At 37.7% G+C, this 21,773-nt stretch overlaps 1 protein-coding gene across 1 annotated transcript in view; it reads left to right on the top strand.

The window, feature by feature from the left end:
* Positions 1-11,619: 11,619 nt before the first annotated feature.
* The window catches only part of LOC114155480 (zinc fingers and homeoboxes protein 2-like), a 152,580-nt gene continuing 142,426 nt past the window's right edge, over positions 11,620-21,773 (top strand). The window contains exon 1 of the mRNA XM_028035393.1: positions 11,620-13,034. The gene's annotated coding sequence lies outside the window, so the exon portion shown is untranslated. The remainder of the gene's footprint in view (positions 13,035-21,773) is intronic.

Raw genomic sequence — 21,773 nt, 5'->3', positions numbered from 1 at the left:
GGGTAAGTCCCCATGGACAAGCATGTACAGACGATGGATTGATTGATTATGCAGCAGTGTAGGGACCAACAACTCTCAAGCCTATCAAAGCCTGAAAGGTGGTAGAACACCAGAGGGTCTGTCCTGCGTGGAGGTCAGCTTAACATCAAAATGGTGTACTGGATACTGATGAAGAAAGTTAGCAGCAACTCAGACTCACTTTTCAAATGCTTTCTGGAGAAATGAGATAATGTATGTCCATATTGTACATAATGTTCAAGTTGTTTAGCCACAGTGACAAGAAGAATGTTAGGATGAGTCAAGTAGAGGCGTTCTAACCTAAGACTATGGTACCAGCTGTCAAGCATGGTGGGAGCAGCATCATGCTGAGGGTCTCTTTAGCTACCAGTGTATAAAATTAATTTAAATTACTAATTAATAGTTGAAAAGTGGATGTTTCAATGGTAGAATTATCTAAAACTCTCAACAACATTGGATTTGTTGAGAGTTGAGTTTATAGAAGTGTCACACATAACACTTCTATAAACTCAACTGTGTTGAAAATGTGAAGACAGGGTCCATACAACACCATCTTAGTCTTAGTGAACTCTTCCAATTCATCCAAGAACAGTGGTCCAGTATCCATTAAAGTTATGTGCATAATATATACTGGGAAAAAAAACAATTGTTAAAAGCCTAAAATTAATAACCCATTAAAATAAATTTTACATTAACATTTTGTTGGCAACAAACTTATTCTCATTTAGGAGAAAATGCATTTTTCTCAGCAATTTGATGTTTTCTCAAAAACTTATGACTGCATGACATATTTATTACTAGGGAGATGGCTAAAGTGTCACTTTCATATATTGTGATTTGACTGAATCAGTTATGTTTGCTCATGTCATAACAGATCTACATGAACTTTTTAAATATGAATTGAAGAAGAAAAAAATCTCTACTCCCCAAAAAGTTTTTTGGTGTGATTAGAAATTCAGGACTCATCTTGTTTAATTTACAAATAAATAGGTCAAATTAACTAACATAATGACTGTGACTCCTGAATCAAATGCCTTCTGTGATATTTTTAACAGCAATAAAATATTCCTTTATCCAACACATGTGGTTCACATTTCAGTCAAAATCCACTGCAACAAATTACATTAAATCAGATTTAAGTGGAATCACAGTAATAAAATACATGTGATTGAAGCTCCTGTTATAGAAACCTGAACTTTGGGTGAAATATCTGTCATGTGATGTGGAAGAATCATAGTCTTGAAAGAGTACAAAGATGTCTGTGTTTCTACATGACAGCTTAATGTCTGAATTTGATCATGAATTAACTGAAGGAAATGTCAAATGTTGAGTAACTTTGTACGTTGCCAGCTTGTGTGGGCATTTTTGTGCTTTCATTTTTGCTTATATATAAAAAATAAAAAAAATTCCCTTCTCACCCACCGCGGGTGGTTCTTATCCTCTGAGCTCGGGTCCTCTACCAGAGGCCTGGGAGCTTGAGGGTTCTGCGCAGCATCTTGGCTGTGCCTAGGACTGCACATTTTTGGACTGAGATGTCTGATGTTGTTCCTGGGATCTGTTGTAGCCATTGGTCCAGTTTGGGGGTGACTGCCCCGAGGGCCCCGATGACCACAGGCACCACTGTGGTCTTCACCTTCCAGGCCCTCTCCAGTTCCTCCCTGAGGCCCTGGTATTTCTCTAGTTTCTCGTGCTCCTTTTTCCTGATGTTGCAGTCGCTTGGTATTGCTACATCTACCACAACGGCTTTCCTCTGTTGTTTATCCACTACGACAATGTCTGGTTGGTTCGCCATTACCATTTTGTCTGTCTGGATCTGGAAGTCCCACAGGATCTTAGCTCTGGCGTTCTCCGCCACCTTTGGGGGTGTTTCCCACTTTGATCTCGGGGTTTCCAGTCCATATTCTGCACAGATGTTTCTGTACACTATGCCTGTAACTTGGTTATGTCGTTCCATGTACGCTTTCCCTGCCAGTATCTTGCACCCTGCTGTTATGTGCTGGACTGTCTCAGGGGCCTCCTTGCACAACCTGCACCTAGGGTCTTGTCTGGTGTGGTATATCTGGGCCTCTATTGCTCTGGTGTTTAGGGCCTGTTCCTGGGCAGCCAGGATGAGGGCCACTGTATGTATATATATACATATATATATATATATATATATATATATATATATATATATATATATATATATATATGCAGGTTAGTTGTGAACTAAGTTTATAGAATTACACAGCTTTTTTCTGCAGTTTAGATGGACTGCATTGAATGCATCTCCCTAAACATAACTCTATAGAGAAATTATTTGATGGCGGTCAAATAACTCCAACAAAAATCCTAATTATTTTGTTGGAAAAAAAGTTGTTGCAGATGAAAGAAGGGAGTTTTGTGACCAGGATTGACCTAAACTTTAACAAGGGCCTGGGTAGAATTTACCCAAAAGGCCCACTTTCTGTTTAACCCACTGCCCAGCTCCCAAAATCTGTTGCTTGATTGTCTGCACATTTTGTATTTTCGTATTAATAAATGAGCTGACAATGAGTTTCTTAAGTTGGTTGCCAGGCAGAATATGTTTTTAGAAAACATGTTTCTCTAACTTGCTAATTTGTTCTGTCAAAGAAACCACAGGTTTTATACATAAACCACACAAACTGGCATGTAACAATGTTGAACAGCATTCAACTCTTACATAGCCACCTAATTATTCCTAAAAAAAAAGTGATACATTTTCAGAAATGGAGCTGAAAGATATTTTAGTTAATTAGTTTAAAAAATGTTTACTAAATTGTGAAGAAAGAAAGTGTTGCTCTAAAACCTTTCAGTAAGGTTTATTTTACCCTTTATTTAACCAGATAAGTTGCTGGAGAACAAATTTTTATTAACAACTGATTTGAACATGACATCAGTCTGTTGATTACCTGAGACTTCTTTTCAAAGTTAGGATCAATTTTGTAAAACATTATAGGCTATGGGAGTAAAATTACATCTGACTGCAGATGAAGATGCAGGATGTCCTTTAAAATATAGATGGGAAGTTTAAGGTTCCATACACACAGCAAATCCTCCTGCAGTAAGCGGACAAATGTATCGTACATGCCACCTTCACCAGCCATCACTAAAATGTTGGTTCTGAAAAACACTCATTTAAGACTTGTTAAGTCCAAATGTTTTACTCAAGAGTTGTTATGCGAAACAGGTGATGCAGCTCCTCACCTCTTTCGACTTGGAGTAAATACATAAACAAAGGAACAAACAAAAGGCAGCTGAGCAGAAAAACTCCTGCCTGCTCTGAGCTCACAAGACGTGTTGCATGTAAAGCCAGTGGGGATGATCATCCATGCAAAATGTGATAAACTCCAGCTCATTCCACGTCACGCACACTCTGAATTAACAGCAACTCAGGGCCATGGCCCTGACGTTTGTGGTTATCGACGCTCTCTGCAGCAGAGGACGATCATATGTGTGTGTATGTGTGTGTGTCTGTGCATTAATAATGAATCCTCTCTTCATTTGTATGTAAATGTGTCCAGACAGCACTCTGCTTTTTTCCTCCTGTGATGAATAAAGCATCAAGGAGGGATCCAGAGCAGCAGAGTGAGGCAGGTGACTTACTAATGAGCATCAACAGAGAGAAGGAGCCAAGCCAGCGACTCGGAATGACCTGCAGGAGGACAGGGAGAGGAGCTGCGTCCTCCAGCCAAGGGAAGGGCGACAACCTGTTGTCACTGCAACATGCTGCTATGGATATGTGGCATGCTTTCAGGCAGTATTCTGTGATTTAAAGAGTACTAAAGCTTTAATAACTGTTTTCACTGTGACACTGACCTTTGCTGACCTAAGGTTAGATATTGGGGCACATTCTTGCTATTTTTTGTGTGATTTTTGCTCATTTTCACTTTTCACAAATTGTTGCACCAGGAATAAAAAAAGTATAATCTTTAAGTCACAAGTAAATGTAACTGCATTCCTCCAATTTATTCTCTAATTTCTTTTCATGAACATGCTATTTTCACAGCTTGCTCTGCTCCAATTAATTAAGAGCAACACTCATCTGTGGTGTCAAGCATTCTCTGACACCCATGGCACACAGCTGCTGCTGTGAACAGGGAGGTGAAGTGGGTCATAAATGCTTGATGTTTGCGAGATGCTTGTTTGTATCATTGCCAAAGGTGAATGTCATTAGAATGTATTTTTCTATTTTAGTTGAAACACACAAAACAAAATAAATATGACCTGCATATTGTATGTATATATTTAAATATATATACTGTATATATTATATAATTTGTATATAATTTGCATATTAATATATTACTGTTTTTTTCTGTCCTTTTTTATTTTTGGATTTATAAAATATAATGTACATGATAAAACATACAATACACTATAAATTAGTATATTAATTGATAGTAATTTTGTTAGTTCACTGTATTCAAACCACCTGGGTCCTTAGATTTTTTTCTCTCAAATATAAAATGCTCAAAACTAAGAACATTGTGGCAACTGTCAAGCATGGTAGGGGTTGTGTCATGGTGAGGGAGTGTTACATTGCAAGTGGTTGTGTATTTCAGAAACGGGATGAAAAAAAACTGAAAACAAGTCTTTAAATTATTTCACTTCACCTTAAATCCACTATTATATTATATTATATGATATATTATATGATATTATATTATATATCATAATGAGCTGCTTTAATTCCAGGTACAATAACATAGTGTACTTATCAGACTGAGTGAAAGTAGCAACATTAATTAAGTGTCCTTGTGCAGCAGAACTCCACATCAGATGACATGTGTCTGAGTATAAATGAGTAAATCTGCTCCATCTGTGGAACAAAAAGCTGTTTGTAAATGGGTGAATATCGCTTGTAGTTTGAAGTGCTTTGAATGGTTAAAAAGGACAAGGTGGATGCTCTATAGTTGGGTCCCATTTACCATTTCATGCCTGATTCAATCAGCTGTATGAGCTTTCTCTGATTGTGCAGCTTTGTCTGACTGACTCATTAGGACAGTGCCTCTTCATATAAAATGGTTATTAAAAGAGCTGGTAAATCAGTATGACAGAAGAAAATAAAAGCTTTATGGAATAAATGTTCTGTCATGAAAATAGAAGCATAACTTGATTTCATCCAAAAAGCTACTGCATATGTTTTATGCAAATCTAATATTCATTTTCAGCTTAGCAAATATATTTCTTCATTTTTGCACATGTTCACAACCTAAACACTTCTGTTCTGATTAGTTATTAAGAGAACAACTTGAGAGAACCATGGACATGTGATATGCAGATCATTGCAGCACATTAAACTTTAAACTTTTTTCCACATTTTGTCATGTTACAGTCACAAATTTCAATGTATCTGTGGGGATTGTATGTTATAGATGGACCAAAACAAAGTAGTTCAGAATTGAAAGGCTTAAATAGAAAAAAAGTAATGCTTAGTTGTAAACACTTCTAAGAAAAAAACATTCTTAGATGTATGGCATGGATTTGTATTCAACCCCTTGAATTCTAACATCATTAAAGAAATCAGTTCAGCTAATTACCTTCAGAAGTTATACTTAGTAAATACAGGCCATCTGTGAGTAATTCTATCTCTGTAAACGTAACTGTTGAGTGACAACTTTCTAGTTTTGTTTCATAAAATTAGTGAACAAACAAGAAACAGTAAATATGTACAGGAAAGATATGGAAAACAATATCAAAGAGAGATGTCCAAAAATGGTACAGATATAATTGAAAAGACTTGCAGCTGTAACAGCAGGGAAAGGTGGTTCTGTAAAGTATTGACTGAGGGCGTCTGAATGCAAAGGCATGATACACTTTCTGATTTTCATTCAGAAACATAGAAACCGTACATCTTCTTTCCACCACATTATATGTGCTATTTTATGCTCAACTGTCACATGAAATACTAATAAACAACATTGAAGTTTGTAGTAATAAACATGTTGCAGTTATCATTTCTACTCAGATAGTAATGAAAACATGATTAAGTCTGTCTTACCAAAAAAGGTATATTTAAGTGATCTCTTGATTAAAGCTATGGCAGTATTCACACCAGTGAAATGTGATTAACTAACAGACTTAAAATCGATTTCTATAATTGTTGCCAGAAAACAATTGTGTCAAGCACATGAAAGATAAAAGGCGTACCAGTTATATCTTTTTAGAAAGACAGTTATTCTAAAGGCGTTTGTTTGGAAACTACATGTTTACTGTATTTGAAACAAAGAAGATTCTCGCTCTCCTACCTCTTATCTCTTCAAAAGGGTTTTGACTTTTTTGCCTGAGACACAAAGTCTGCCAAGTCAGTGTCATAAGTTAGCAGTGCAGCCCCTCCCACTCAGAGTCAGAGCTCATAACCTTCATGTTTAGCTCTGTATGTGTAAGCACAGGATGCAGCAGCAGCAGTAGAATAGAAACTATCAAGTCAAAACCACACAATTACATATATTTTCTGCTTGGGTTGATGTATTCAATGTGCTCAAAAACAATAGTTTCAATAGCCTAATCTCCACAAATATCACAGAAAATGTACACCGAAAGTGATATCCAGCAGATCATTATACCCTTACAACAGAATTGCCTGTGATTTTTTAGATGACACACCAAGTTGCTCGCAGAGATGGCTCCGCAAAATGCATTAAAAAGTCTGGATTTTGTGGTGGAGAATGTAAAGTGGACAAGAGTAGGCAGATGCTGTCTGGTGTTTGACAACTTTTGTTGTTAGTTCTCATATTATTTGCTTATTTATTCTGCTTGGTGTGGTTTATTGTCAAGAAAATCCGAGCTCATCCCACTTCCCCATGCTGGAGATTTTAGTTTAACAGTAATAATAAATAAAGTTATCTTTAAAATGAATCACTCAAGTGACATCAAGGCCCAACATTAGACTTAAGTGTCAATAAAATAAATCTAGTTGTGTGTGTTGTTTTTGTCTCATGCAAACTTTGCTTTAATTCTACTTTTTTCTATCTAATCATAAGAAATCATAGTCAGTCAGAGAGAGTCATTAAACAGGAAAAGCAGGTTTCCTGGAAAAAGAGGAAGTTTCCAGCCTGCAGATTTATAAAAATAGCTGAGACTACTTCTTAGTTTAAAGCATGAAAGTTTTAAAGAATGAAATCTAAACATTATTAGTAATTGGATAAGATTCAAAGTAAAATACTTATATTAATATTGGTTTAATTGTAATAATACTTACACTTACATTTGTGGGAACACTTACAAGAAAAACAAGTAACTGTAACTTTGGTATTATATAATTAGAATCATGGATTATTCTTGGTTTCTTTTCAGAAAAACATCTGTAATAACTCACATTAAGATTATAATAAATATAATTAATAAGTTATAGTTATAAAATTATAAATGAATGCTAAATCAGAGAAGCTAAAGAAAATAAATGTGATATAAATGTGATTTTGACATTGAACTTGAAATGGTGTAAAAGGTTATAAAACTGCAATTAAACATCACTGATATGTTGGAGGTAGATGGTAGGTGAAAGGTGACAGGAAGGGAAACAGGGGAACTAACAGGAGAGCAGAGATGATCAGCACCTTATATGGAAACAGGAGGTTGAGCAGCCCTGAGACATTGGCACAGACATCATGATATGATGTCTCTTAAGACAGTGACGGATATGAGATCATCTGTCTAAGCAGACAGATAAACCCTATATAAGGTGGGTGCAAAAGAGGAACCTTTTGTTGGATCCTCCGGGCAGCTTCGAGCCAAGATCGAGATGGACAAAGAACTCTGCAGCTGAAGAAGAGCCGGGGCCACGGAGCCGGAGACTGTCCTGCACATGGAGACCAACCCGTCAGGCCCACAATCTGTGGCTTCGAATCGCACTTCTCTCATCGGCTGGGTTCTGACCCCAAAGACAAAGATGAAGACAAAGACAAGGAAGAAGAACTGGTGCCTTTTTTCCTGCCAGCACCAAGTCCTGTGTGACCTCAGCATCCATGCGGAGAGGAGGCTCATCAGACCTGCGGAGATCCTGGCCTTCGCCGATCAACATCTTCCTCCTGCTGCCACACCTTCTTCATCATCAAGCCAGGTCTGGGGTTCGAAACGCCAAACTCCGTCCGTCTCGCTCTAAGGTTCCCTTTTTTAGTACTCAGTATCAGCAGTAGGGAAAGATAGACTAGATGACTGATTTTACTTATTTGATTATTTCTGCTACTGAATTAAGCTGTACTGACCCTTGCAAAAATGCCTTACTAATAAAATATTTAGCATAAAGAAAATCTAAAAGATGTTGTGGACATTCAGTTAATGAGTCACCTTAAAGTTCTTTGATGGTTGTAAAATAGCTGTGATGTTTGATTCTGGAGAGGAAGAGGTGGAAAATGTTTTTAGGTTGCTGGTAGCCCATATTTAAAACCTCATCCTTGGGACTCGCCCGAGTCACTAAAACCTACCTGGTTCAATAACAAATGCAAGTTGCAAAATAGAGAACGAGCGACCGTTAACAGGTGTGCTCTGTGAAACTTGTTGGCTGTAGGCTGCTCAGTCTGGCTAATTCACAGGGGGAAGAAGGGTGGGACACCTGGATGTAGGCCGTCAGATAACCAGGCGAATCGTTTCTCGAAACCAGCTTAAACAGAGTTTACTTCAGTTCTGGACAGGGTAAATCCCAGCAGATTTAGGAAACTCAACGGACCCGTTAGACGGAGAGCTGGTAGCACATCTCCCCTCTCAGAAGAGGAAGTACGAGAGTGAGAGAGTAGAGACAGAAAGGAGGGGGGGGGGTGTTGCGCAACAACAGGTTTAGTCCACAAAAAACCATTTAGGGACAACAAAAAGTGAAAGTTTTCATCATTTTTTCAGATCTCAAAGACAACATCTCTTAAATAGAGATTACTCTTTTATTTTCTTTTTGACAAACAATGTCAAAAAGACATTGTGCCTGCACAATTCTACACAATTGTGCAGGCACATTCTACATTATATGTAATTCATTCAATATACTTGCACACTAAACCCCACCTTTCTTGTCATATAACATAGAAAACAAGTGTGAATGTGTTTAATATGATGTTGGACCAACTTTTAAAGCTTAGCAGCTCCTCTCCAGAAAAGCTTTGTACAAGGTTTAGCGGTGTGTTTATGGACGTTTATGACCACTCTTTAAGAACCACATGTTGTTAAAGTTCTGGCTCACAGTATTCCCTCTAGTTTATCCCAAAGATATTCTATCAGTTCAAAGTCAGGGCTACTTGCCGACCAGTTAAGTACTTGCCCCTCCAAACTCGCTCATCAATGACCTTGGAAACTGTTCCAACTTTTGTTCACACAAAGTTAAAAACAAGAAAGTGTCTAAAATGTTTTAGAATGCTGAAGCATTAACTGTGCTTCAGCACCACTGTAACTAAGGGTCAAAGGCCAAATCCTGAAAAACAGTTCAACCTTTATCATCCACCTGCACCAAACTTTACCCACAACACAATGCAGTCTGATGTGTCCTGGTCTCCTGGCAACTGCCAAACTCAGGCTTATCCATTTGGATTTCCAGGCAGGATTCCTTGCTCCAGACAACAAGTCTCTGCTGCTCGAGAGACCAGTGATAGAATGTCTTACATCACTACATCTGACGATATGCATTAAACCAGAGGATATCGTGAAGCTCACTATGCATCCATGATGAGCTTAATTGAAGACCACATAAAGTTTGGAGGTCTTGAGGTTTCGTCTCTGCAGAAAGCACACTTCACACCTAAGCATCCATTAAACCTGCTTTGTGATTTTTTGTAGCATACCAATTCATGGCTGAGTTTGTTTTTCAAAATGGCTTCGAGTTTGTTATAATACAACTCACATTTGACAATAGAGTATTTAGTTACAAAGAAATTTCACTGAGCTCCTGTCAGCGACTTAGTCTTTTCCAAATGTTTGTGGAAGCAGTCAATAAAGCTTGGTACGTGATTTTATACCCCTGTGCCATGAAGGGGAGCTAGAAAATTTATGAATATTTGTCATATGTATTATGATAATTTTTGTTGATATTTATTTTGACTTTTCTGTGTTAAAATAATAGATAGCCTCATGCAGGAGGCGGGGCTTCAAAAATGTCTGGTCTTAATTTTAGATTAGAAAATAATGTGGACATCTGTTTGGATAATCTGTCAGAGATTATATAAAGTCATTAATATTTCATGAGAGGAAAATAAACTTTATGTCAGCAAAATTAAAGCCCTGTTGTGAATAATTTGAAAGCTGTTAGGGCAAAGTTTGCTAAATGACCTTTGGTTCTCTTAGATACTTAAAGTTTTGTCTCAAATATGTTTTTTAATAATGTGGAAACTCTCTTTGCTGTACATTTTCTTATAATTTAAACATGACCTGAAAAATTAATGTGATCATCCAGATGTAACCAAATGTGAACTGAAACAATAATATGGTGACTCGGGGTGTTTCATTCAGCAGAGGTTCTTCTTTTGGAAATTTGAGGTCAGCAAAGTCAACTGCTCTCGGTTCTCTGTGTGAGATTTCTTGGTTTTAAATATGTTTTAGACATGCAAGGATTACTTAACCAGCAGGGTGCTGACCCATGAGTTCAGAAGGTCAAGAAGCCAAAGCTTTGGTTCTGAGGATTAATATTAATATTTGTTTAAGTCAATTTAGCAAAGACAAAAAAGTATAGAAAGAAAGGCATCATGAATTCAAAAAAGTTGTTTTCTTATGTTTTCACATATTTGAAACATCTACAGACTGCACCCTAATTAGAGCTGAACAACAGGTAATTAGTTGCCATGTACAAATTTGTATTGCAAGAATTCTTTTCATCAGTGAAGGACACAACCCTTTTTTCATACTTTGGTATTCCAGCAGGGAACCTCTTTCCTCCAAAGCTTTTCATCTGCCAAAATTTTGTGACACCAATGGTTCTTGATTACTATTTTAGACTATTTTAAGCCTTGAGTGGTTCAGTTTTGAACTTTTGTTGCTAAGCAATGTTGCCAAAACTCTGCTTATTGGTTAAGAGCCGGCACTTTTTGCCTGGCAACATTACCTGATTGTGTATTCTGGAGACACTGGCAAGAGCCTCCAGTTGCAGAAAAAAACCTATTCTGCCAAAATGGCTCAGACTGTGGCATCGATTCTGTTCTGAAGGCCCTTATTATTTACTCAGACTTGTCTCTAAATCCATCCAAATCAGAAGATGGCACAGTCTTTGAGTTCTTGAAACACTTGGCCATGAAATAGGTAATTACTCTTTGAATTCCTATTCACATAATTTTTATATATATATATTAAAAAGTTCATAGTTTATCAGGTTATAAAATCTGCTCAGAATAATGCTTAAGGAATTACAATAAAACATAAAATGTGAAAGCCATCTTGGAAAAATGGATATGTCAATCTTATTTTCCGATACTAAAGATTTATATTAAACTTAAAAAAAAAAAAAAACAATACAATTATACACTGCTCAAAAAAATAAAGGGAACACTTAAACAGGTGTTTCACACTTAAAGTGTTCCCTTTATTTTTTTGAGCAGTATACAATTGTTTGAAAACGGCTAAATCAGAACCACAAGTAAGCAGCTTTTGTGTTACATTGCTTATGTAACAAATGGCAAGGAGTCACGTTCCTCTCAGCTTTTATTCACATCGCGCATAGGCTAATGCATCTTTTTTTTTTAAAACAAAGGTCTATAAATCTCTGTTTTAAAAAAACACATCTTGGAGGTGGTGGAAAACAACACAAGCAAAACTATCAAAAGCTGGTACTGTTCCAGCTTTTGATCAAAAGGCTATTTCCTTCTGGTTTTGAGCTTTAACTCGTTATCTTTCCAGTAAAAGGTCATTAAATCACAACAAAGACCACTCCTTGTACCATAAAACTATAACATGAGAATAATAAAGCTTTCCTATACCAAGGCTGCAGTTCTCTAATAGGCCTATTGGTGTCGCCCTATGTCATGTTTTCAGAGAGGCGTGCGAGAGGAAGGTCTCACATTTATTGCATCTGATCCGCAACAACAAGCCCATTTATCAAAAATGCATGAGGCGAATGAAATGCAAACAGCCGTCTGATGAACAGGGAAACTTCAGTTCCACTCCCATATCGCTTCCCGATGAAAACTAGTCTTTGGCATCTTTAGAGGGGGATTTGGCAAGAGCTGTTTTAACAGGCTCTTGGTACTGCTGCTGCACCATGCAGGCTGTTCATAGCGAGGTCAACCACAGGATCAAACAGGTGTTTTAAAAAATATAAGCACTGGCATCATTTTTTTCTATTCATCTGTAGCCATTATGTTTTGTTTATGTTTCTAGAAAAAAAAATACATTTCGCAAATATTTTCTGTTGATTGTGACAGACTTTAAGAGATTAAAGTTGTTATTGTTTTTTAAAACAACAAACAAGTCTGCGCTATATACATCATGTGAAAACTCACTCAAATCTAAATGTCAAAGAGGTAAAACAAAAAAAACCACAAACAAAACAAAAACCCAAACTGATACATTTGCTTATAAAGCGACATTTTTGTGAATAAATTCAGTATAAAATCTGATTGCAGCAGGAAAAGTAAATGCAAAGGAAGGTTCCAGGGGCAATTAATCACTGGCATCCATGCTGTAAGTCATGAAACAGCAGAGTGGAGCAGAGCAGGTCTGCTGGAGCGGGGGACAGAGGTGCATGGCTCCCACATGCCTGCGTGTCTCTGCCGCAACCGACCAGCCTTTGCCTCGGTCCGCGGGTTACAGCTCCACAATCAAACTTTTCTGTACATTTCCACGTCACCTGGACGCCAAACATAAATTTGGCATCCTATGCAAATATATGCTGACGTAAAAGATCATGTGGTTTTTGTCGTCGATCCCCCCTATGAGCAACGAGGAGGCTTTTTTTTCTCCTCTCTACTGTTGTCTTTAGGTTAGCTATGCTACAATCTTTACTGTACCCAGCGCTAGCTATATGCGCTCCGCACCGCACCACTCTGGATATCTGGGAATAATCAACTTCCAGCCTGTCGCACCCCGCAACTACACACCGCTCACAGGTAGGACGCAAGAAAAACTTCTTATTTTTTAACAGCTTTTGGGAAATTTTGACCAAAGTGACCGCAAAAGTGAAGTTATTAGAGGCGGGTTGTTTTGCAGCCTGCCTGACTGACTGGCTCCCTCTCTCTGCCCTGGCTGATGCCGCTGCTAGCGACCCGTCCCCTCCATCACAGCCTCTCAGAGTGGGAATCACCTTGCTATCACCAATCGAAGCTCCACGGCAGCCAAAGTATAAATAAAACAGTTTGACTCTTGGCTGTCAGGTAACTTTAGTTTGTTATGTGGGAGCATTTATCCTCGGTTATATTTTAAAGCAGTTGTCAGAGAAGTGAATGCCGTCCGTTTCGCGTTGTTTTTTCGTGGGTAGATAACTTCTGCCGTCCCCCTTCCAAGCACCGGTGAAAGTGCCCATAATAAATTTATTAGCCAGGGGAGCTAACCGCTAGCCAGTTAGCCCCCCCGCTAATGACGGGCAACCCGGTGAAGCTAAAGGGCTTTAGCTTTAGCCTCTCCCCCGCACACAAGCGGCACAAAACGTGGCTTGTCCGTTTCTGGATGTTATCCTTTCATGTCGGGAAATGTATTTGTTTTGGTTCTTTTCCTCTCCGCTTCTTCCACTCCGAGTCAGCGTTAGTCAGCCAAGTGAAGTAGAAACAAGAAAAAAATCCAGCTTTTTCTTTTTCTTTTTTTTTTTATATAAGAAAAAAAAAACAAACAAACAAAAAACGATGACACACTAACAGTGGAAGCGAGTGGCAGTTTGGGCTGCGGTAGTTCAAGTGTTGTTGTTGCCGCTCTACGTCGGTTCAAACGGGGGTAGCTAGCAGACACCCAGTCTAGCTGGTTGGGTCATCTGAGGTGAAGCAGCAGTCAGCGGACTGTATAGAAACATAAACGCTGCGCATGGTTGGCTGCTTTCTACACTTTTAAAACCCCCAAAAACAAACACTTAATACACTTTACTTTCGACTTGAATTTAAACCAACTTTCTCAGTCGCTAGTGAGATTTTTTGTAAACATAAGCGTACTGTATTTAAAACTGTTATAGGGCGCAGATTGCAACGCAGTGCCGATTAGTTTGATACGATACAGCTTTACGCTTAAATCAAATGCTCACGGCAGGCACGAGGACTGTGTGGACACAATTAAGTCGATAAAGTTTGTTGAGTAATGCTTTTTAATCGCTTTAGTGTTAAACATATAATCGCTCGTTGATTTGGCTCGGAAGGCTGGTGAGCAGACGCTGACTTCGTGCCAGGGAATGACAGACTGGTTTTCCTCTGGTTTACATTGAAGCAGGCTGGATGCAGCAGTGAGGACTTTAGTTGCTCCGTGCAAGAAAGTATGTTTTAGAAATAGAAACGGTGTTAAAGGGAGTTTTAATGGAGATTTTGTATTTTTATCAGGGGCGTTTTAGAAAGTTTTTGAATTGGTGGCCAGATGGGGGACACTAATAATATGATGTATTAAAAAAAACAAAAAAAAAAACAGTAATGCGTCATAACAAACGATTTTATCTAAGACCACTGTAATTACATTTAGGTGGTGATAATATAATGTATATAGGTTTAAAATATGTGCTGCTTTAAAATATGAATTTCAAATTTGTGTCTCTTTAATTTATATTGAAAACTACAAAAGATTGTACTCCAAAATAAAAAAAAAAGTAATTTCAAAGTTTCCTTTTTAAATAGATATTGCTCTTAATTATTCAACAGTTGTTAATGAATCTTCTGCCTTTTTGTGGTCAGAATAAATGCCAGTAAATTGACTCGTAATAGCTTTTTGATTCATCCCAAAGGACACATATGGAATATGATATTTTCACCATTAAAATACCATATTGTAACAGGCAGAGAACATTCTGTCCTGAAACAAAAATATATTCAGCTGGAATTCTTTATCAAATGGCACACTCTTCATACATCCTGAAATGAAGTTAAAAAATAAAATAAATAAATAAAATAAAATTGGCTTGAAATCTGAACCTTGTTCAGGCTGATTAAGCAAATGTTTTCTCATCAGATCAATTGATTTTTGATATATAAGTACTTGAAAAAATTAACACTATTTGACTAATTTAAAACATTTCTTTTGATGTTATCATGATTGGAATAATGATACAGCAATAATATTCTGTGTATCTTTAGGCTATTAAAGAAAGTTATTCAAACTGCTACTTGCAAAAGCAGATAATTTTTATTTATTTTTGAGAGAACAGTAAAGGCAGTTTTGTAATAATCAATCAAGTGATTGGAGCACATGTGGTCGCTGGCAACATAACTACTGATATTGGCGTGACAAATCTGAACTAAACTTAGAAGATAAATATTTGAAAGTGACATTTAATTTCTGAAAACTGTGTAGATGTGGAGAAATGGAGTGGTGCCACTGATTCTTGCATTGACCTTCTTGGTGTATGCTGGTAAAATGGATAGAAATGTAATCAGTAAAGTTGGTTTTTGTGGCTTTTAGTCAATTTTCTGAGTAGAAATTGAGTAGCAGCTAAAGACACTTGAAGTTGTTAAATTTAAACCATATTTTTCAAATATTTTCTTTTTAAAGTCATGCTAAATATTAAGATAATCTTTGCATATTGTGCTTACTCCCCCTCATTAAAAAGCAATAAACAAAAAATAAAACCTACCTGGTTTATGACAAAGTAGAGGTGTAATAAATCATCCAGGTCATAATGCTCAAAAATGAAACAAGACGATAACAATACTTTGGCAAAACAAATAGTCAGATGTCACAACCTCCAATAAGAAGATATGATGTCCATTTTCCTCGGGGTTAAGCACTAAAACTTATTAGAAAGTTGTGAGGTTAGCGTTGTTGCTAAACTTGTTAAAGCTTGACACAAACATCTTTCTCCCATACAGAAACTTGCTTAACCACAAGTCCTGGCCTTCCTAACTTGCATTACGCAGATGTACAAATCATAATACAACCCTTATGAACACATCTCTGTTCTCTGCAGGACACGGCATAGTAAAAGAGCAGGAGACAAAACCTTAGTAAATTTTTAATCCAAAGTTTTAGATTGTGTTTGCTTTCAAAATAAAATAGATAATGTTTAGATCTTAATTATTAATGTACATTAAGTTTAAAAACTGATCTGATATTTTAAAATTGAACAAAGTTTTGTTACTCAAACTTACTAATCTCTGTAATTCCTTTTTATAGTGCAGTGTGCCATATAGAAGAACTAAATTCCTCATAACTTTGCTTTCAGCTGGGTAGTTGACCTAAAAACTGCATAGAAGCCAGTATGATGTAAGACTCCTCTATTCTAATGAATCCGCCTATAGTCAAACTTTTCCCTTTTTCCACGTTCACCCCCTCTGTGCACAGTATGTTCTCTGACCTAATTTCCTTCCCAAAATCTTGTTACATAAAATCATGAATAATTAGCATGCAGCTTGCTCGCATGCGGGTTCAGGCCATATGCAGTGACTTAGTTGCAAATGGAAATGCAGCTGTGACCCATCATTGTTTTTCTCTTTTTGCCTTATAAATGATATCAGTGGAGTTTCTGAGCTGTATTTCAGCTGAGCCTTTGACCTGCTGCAGTTTGATTGTCGTTTGAAGGACGTGCAGGCGGAGGATTTCTGTCAGGCTCAGACGAACAGGTGTGCAAACTGAATTTGGGCAGGTTTTACCCTCCACAACATTCCTGACAGTGTGACTGAAGTGTGTCTTGGCTCTTGGAAATCATTGGAGAGGCTCATATTTGGCAGCAGCTCCTCCTCTTCCTCTTCTCTCCTCCCCTCTCTCTCTTCTCTCTATACTGCCCGGTGACAGCGTTACCATTCACCTCCGCTGTATGGCTCGTGTTCAAAGTGTGTCAGATTTTTTTTTTACCCCCTTCTTTTTAATATTATCTTCCTCTCGCCGGTTCTGGTTCATAATCACATTTCCTCTTCCATTGACCGACTTTTTTGTCTCATATTTCACTGCCATTGTATCTGTGCCGTGTCAGGCTTTTTAATCCTATGATATGGATGCAGGGATCAGTCGGTCATGCTGCCAGTCTCAGAATCAGAGCGCGCTCACTTGCTCTTTGGCTGCTATTTATTTGTCACAAACGCCAAGACACACACACGCACACCCCTACACACTTGCACCATGCAAGCGCCCCATGCCCTTTCCTTTCCTCACTACCATTCACACATCACACACTCTCTTTTTTTCCTGCTCTGACATGCTGCCGTTCCCTTTGACACGTGCATTTTGCCAATTCTTAGGAAGTGCAGCTGTGATTTGCTGCTGCCACCTGACCTGCCACACTAAATGTGCAAACCCCTACGCATAGGAACATACACACAAACGCCTGCTCTCTTTTATTGTCTGTGCTTTTATTTCACCATTTAGTCTGTTCACATCATTGGTTTCTTTAACGCAGAAAATTGCTGCTCAAATCACATTTTTTATTATTATAATTTGTGGCAATAGAGGAGGGATGGGGGGGAGACCCCATTCGAGGTTTGTGTTGCCCTCGGTGGCATTCAGTCATGAGGGCTCATGACAGCCATAAGAGCCTTGCCACAGTCACACATACACTATCCGACAGCTAATATCACATGCACTCTTTGTTGCGCTGGTAAATTGCTATTTATTTCTCTCTCTTGCTCTCTCACACAAACCCGCACACGCACACAACAAAGGCATGCATGTCAACTGCATGATGCACACACATGCCCAGCCCTTTCTGTCCTTCTTTCACCCTTACTCTCAAACATACAAGTATTTCCAGTGCTATCGGGTGCTTTATGAAATACTGAGAGGCTACGTGTGTGGGGGTGTGTTTGGGAATGAGAGTATGAGCGCTGCCAGGTTGTGTGTGAATGTAGTGGTGGTGATTGGGTGTGTGTGTGTGTGTAGTGAGTCACTGAAGAACATGGGTTAGCCAGAAATCAACATGTGTGTGTGTGTCAGTGTCCACCCTACCTCTCCGCTGGGGGAAACTCGACACATGCGCCAGCCCTATCGGATCCACGTTGCTGTTTTTTGAACTGAGCCCGCCTTTCCACGTCTGCTGGGAGAGTTTCAGGGGAGCTGAGTGACAACAGGGAACTAATTCCACATGATTTTCTACCATACAAAAAATTATCTGTTCTTTGTGGAGTGAGAATAAAGAATAAAGTAATCATTATCGGTGCTTCCTTGAAGCTAAATTGGAAATCTCTTTCAAGGATTTTTATTGGTTAATCATGTTTTTTTTTCTGCTCACAAAATTTAACAAGCCTCACATTTTGTTTTCATGAGTTTTTCTTTTGCCCTGTAAAGACCGGAGCGTTGTGTGGACTCTTTCGTTGCACACCATGAAATCAAATTCTTTAAAAAGATTTTTTTTTCTTCTTGCATCACTATTTATTGCGGCTGGAAAAATGCTTTCTGGCAGGATTCAGTGATTTTCCACCTTGGACATGCTTCCGTAAGACATTAATATTTTCCTCTGCTTTCATGGTTGTTTATTTAAAAAAAAAAAAGTAATCTTGAGAAAGTTTGTCCGTACTAAATAAAAACTCCTGAATATGCATGCATCAAGTAATTTAGAAGATGTGTCTGTAAATTTTACAGCCATAATTTGAATATTTGGCCCCACCAATTTAGTTATTTCTGGCACCTCTGGTTAAGATGTTAAAAGAAACAAACAAGAATTTACTTTTTTCTCATCGGAGAAGCATAATCACAAGCTGGAAAGTTTAGAAAAATCCATAATTCGAGAACTTTTATTCAGTCGGGAAAAGTCTAAATATATATGTTTTTGATTTTCCATAAAATCATGTGTGAACTCCACATGCAGGCTTCTTAACTGCTGTTGATACCTCATCCCAACACCCTTTTGCTAATGGACCACTGCTTATTCTCCTATTTATCAAGGTGACAGATGGATTTCTGACCATTTCTCATATCTTCTCCACAGAGGTAAACCAGTTGTGTATTTATTTGGCCAGATTGTGTCGAAAGACTTAAATAACTGATTGAGCACTTTACATTTTTTTTAGTTCTTCTGCTGGTAGATGGTAATTTCTTTGATTTGAAGCTGCTTTTATTCAATATTATGCCAGTGTGGAATATGGGGATTATGGAATTCAACCTTTTGGGCTTAGATTATACAGTTCGACTGCAGACAATAATCTGTTAATAAAGTTTTAGTAAAAAGACATGTAGGACAAAGCTAGTTTCTGTTGCATTCCCTTGACACAATGTCATGGTCAATCATGACTGCTCTGGTGCTTTTAGAGAACTGTAAACATGAGACTTTTATATGAATGTGAACATAAAGTTCATCAGATTTTCTTTTTCCAGCACAATCACACAATCATATTGTGTGTGTTCAGTGAAATGCTCCTGCCTTGATGCTGAGTCTTTCAGTGTGTTACTTTCTTTCTATTCCTTTTTGTTTTCTTTGTGATTCCATAACTGAATATATTTAATGAAACAGATTTTCATTTTTCTGCTTCATTGAGCAGCATCTTTGTCACAAATCAAAACTGTGCTCTTATTTTTTTTTACACCCGTGTGTATTTAGCTGTAGAACAAATAATCTTTTTGGCTTGGAAATGACTGAAAGTATTCAGATGTTTTGAGGATGTGTACGTTTTCACAGTGGTTGACATCTATGCAGCAACCACATGCTTTGCTTCATAAGTCGCTCAAAAGGAATGCAAGTGCACATTTCTTTCTGCCTTTTGTGTTCACTAAAAAAATACTGAGGTAGATGACATCTTGTGACAGATCTACATCTTTGAGCACCTCGGTACCAGACAGTTGTGGCCAGTGATTCAGAACGCTGAAGACCGGGTTATCCTGAATGACTTGGCTCACAGACGGTTTTATTATTGATTTATTGCCAGGCTCTACTCAAGAGGTTGATATGCATCTTTAATAATCCTCTGAAAGCCCATTTTCATTTACAAGACAGCTTTGAAGCGCACATTTTAGTTTAACAGGCTGCCTGAGCATCTCAAAGGTGCTTTGTTTGGAATGGCTTCAGGGCTGAAATGAAATATTTCAGACCCCTACATACAGGACATTAATAACTTGTTTCTTTGGGGTTCACTTTACACCATGCTTGATGTAAATACAAACAACTACTGTGCCATAATATTGATTTTAAGAATAATAGATAACTCAGAATTGTCCACATCTGATCTGACGCTCGTTGTGTTTCCACTTTATTGCTCTGGGTTCTCGCGTTATGCAGTATTGACCTATTAGAGCTGAATAATAGCTATAGGGACAGTAATGTTTATTCATTACAATGTCTGAGTATCTTGTCATCTGCATTCTGCTTCAAAGGCTTTTACAGGCTGCCACAGACATCAACAGGGAACGCTGAATACTTGGAATTGTAAAAAAAAAAAAAATAAAGTCTGGCAAGGAGAAGGTCAGATTTTGGGAGTTTTGCATTGTGACACAAGAAAAGGAGATTCAGTCCAAAAATGTCACAATCTGAAACTCAACATGCGTTAAAACAGAAAGCAAAGAATAGAATATGTCAAGCTTACTTTACATCCAAACATCATGTTTGCCATAAATATGCAAAGATAAAAGCAAACTTCAATTCTATGGCAAGAAGAGAAATGCAAATAAGTTATTTACCAGCCGAGATAAGACAAACTCAGTTGTGGGTGTGTGCTTGTCAGCTGTGAGCTTTGAAAAGTGATTAATATTAATGCAACATGAAAATGAAACAGGCGTCCTTTTTCTCGCATTCGCCTACAGGACGAGCGGTATAGAAAGCTGGTCCTCGTCCAGCCCTGCAGGGAGTTGTTTGACTGGGAAACAAACCGGCAGTAAACCCGCCGTCCTCCGCATGATGAATTGTCCGTCCGGGCCAATCACTGACAAATGTGTCGCCTTGTTTTTGAGCTGTTGCTGCAGTGTGTCCCCTCTGGGCCAATCAGTTTAACATCGATCTGTAGCTCAGTGCCGCCCACTGCTTCATCAGCCGCATCTGAAACAGCTCGGAGGGAGGTCACATGATGTTTGAAAGCCGGATGTAAAATAAAATGAAAAAAAAAGAAATGTCAGAAAATGATTGGACACATGGCCGGTTTTTGAGGGGTGCTTTTGTAGGAATGAGTTGGAGGATTCCTGTTGATTTCCTTTGTCTTCAAAGAGAACCTAAACAAGTTTGTGGGGATTGAAAATTGAGTTTGAAGTGTGTCTTTTATTAATGATTGATCCCTTGTAAAATGAAAAAAAAGATTGGTGTTCTAAAAGGCTGTTTATAAGAATAGTTTCAAGCTGTGGTATTGACACAAATTTACAAAGAAATATATGAATTGCAACAATATAACATTTATCGTTTGATATTGATTAGAGAAGCAATGAGAAATCGGTTTCTGATCGTAATCCATTTCTTTTTCTTTTTTTTGTAACTAGCATTTATCATTGACCAGTCGACCACAAACTTTACTGAAAGCTAAAGAGTGCTACTTAGTCATTTAAATAGTTGGTTTGAATACATTCAATTGTGATGTTTTAGCAAATGTCTGCATTCTCTTGGGAATAGAGAATGCAGACATTCCTAGTTAATTATTAATTAATTAATTAATTTAATTAATTATTACAATTAATAATTTAATTCTTAATTTAAAGAATTAAAGTTTACCTGATGTTTGTTTTATTAAACATCAGGTAAACTTAGTAGTACGGCTTAATCTCTGATTTTATAGAGCAATTATACAGCAATTTTAATGATGTCTTTGTTCGAGTTGAATATG

The sequence above is a fragment of the Xiphophorus couchianus genome, chromosome 13 (genome assembly GCF_001444195.1).
Source record: "Xiphophorus couchianus chromosome 13, X_couchianus-1.0, whole genome shotgun sequence".
Classification (NCBI taxonomy): Eukaryota; Metazoa; Chordata; class Actinopteri; order Cyprinodontiformes; family Poeciliidae; genus Xiphophorus; species Xiphophorus couchianus.
This window is presented reverse-complemented; position numbering and strand designations above follow the sequence as displayed.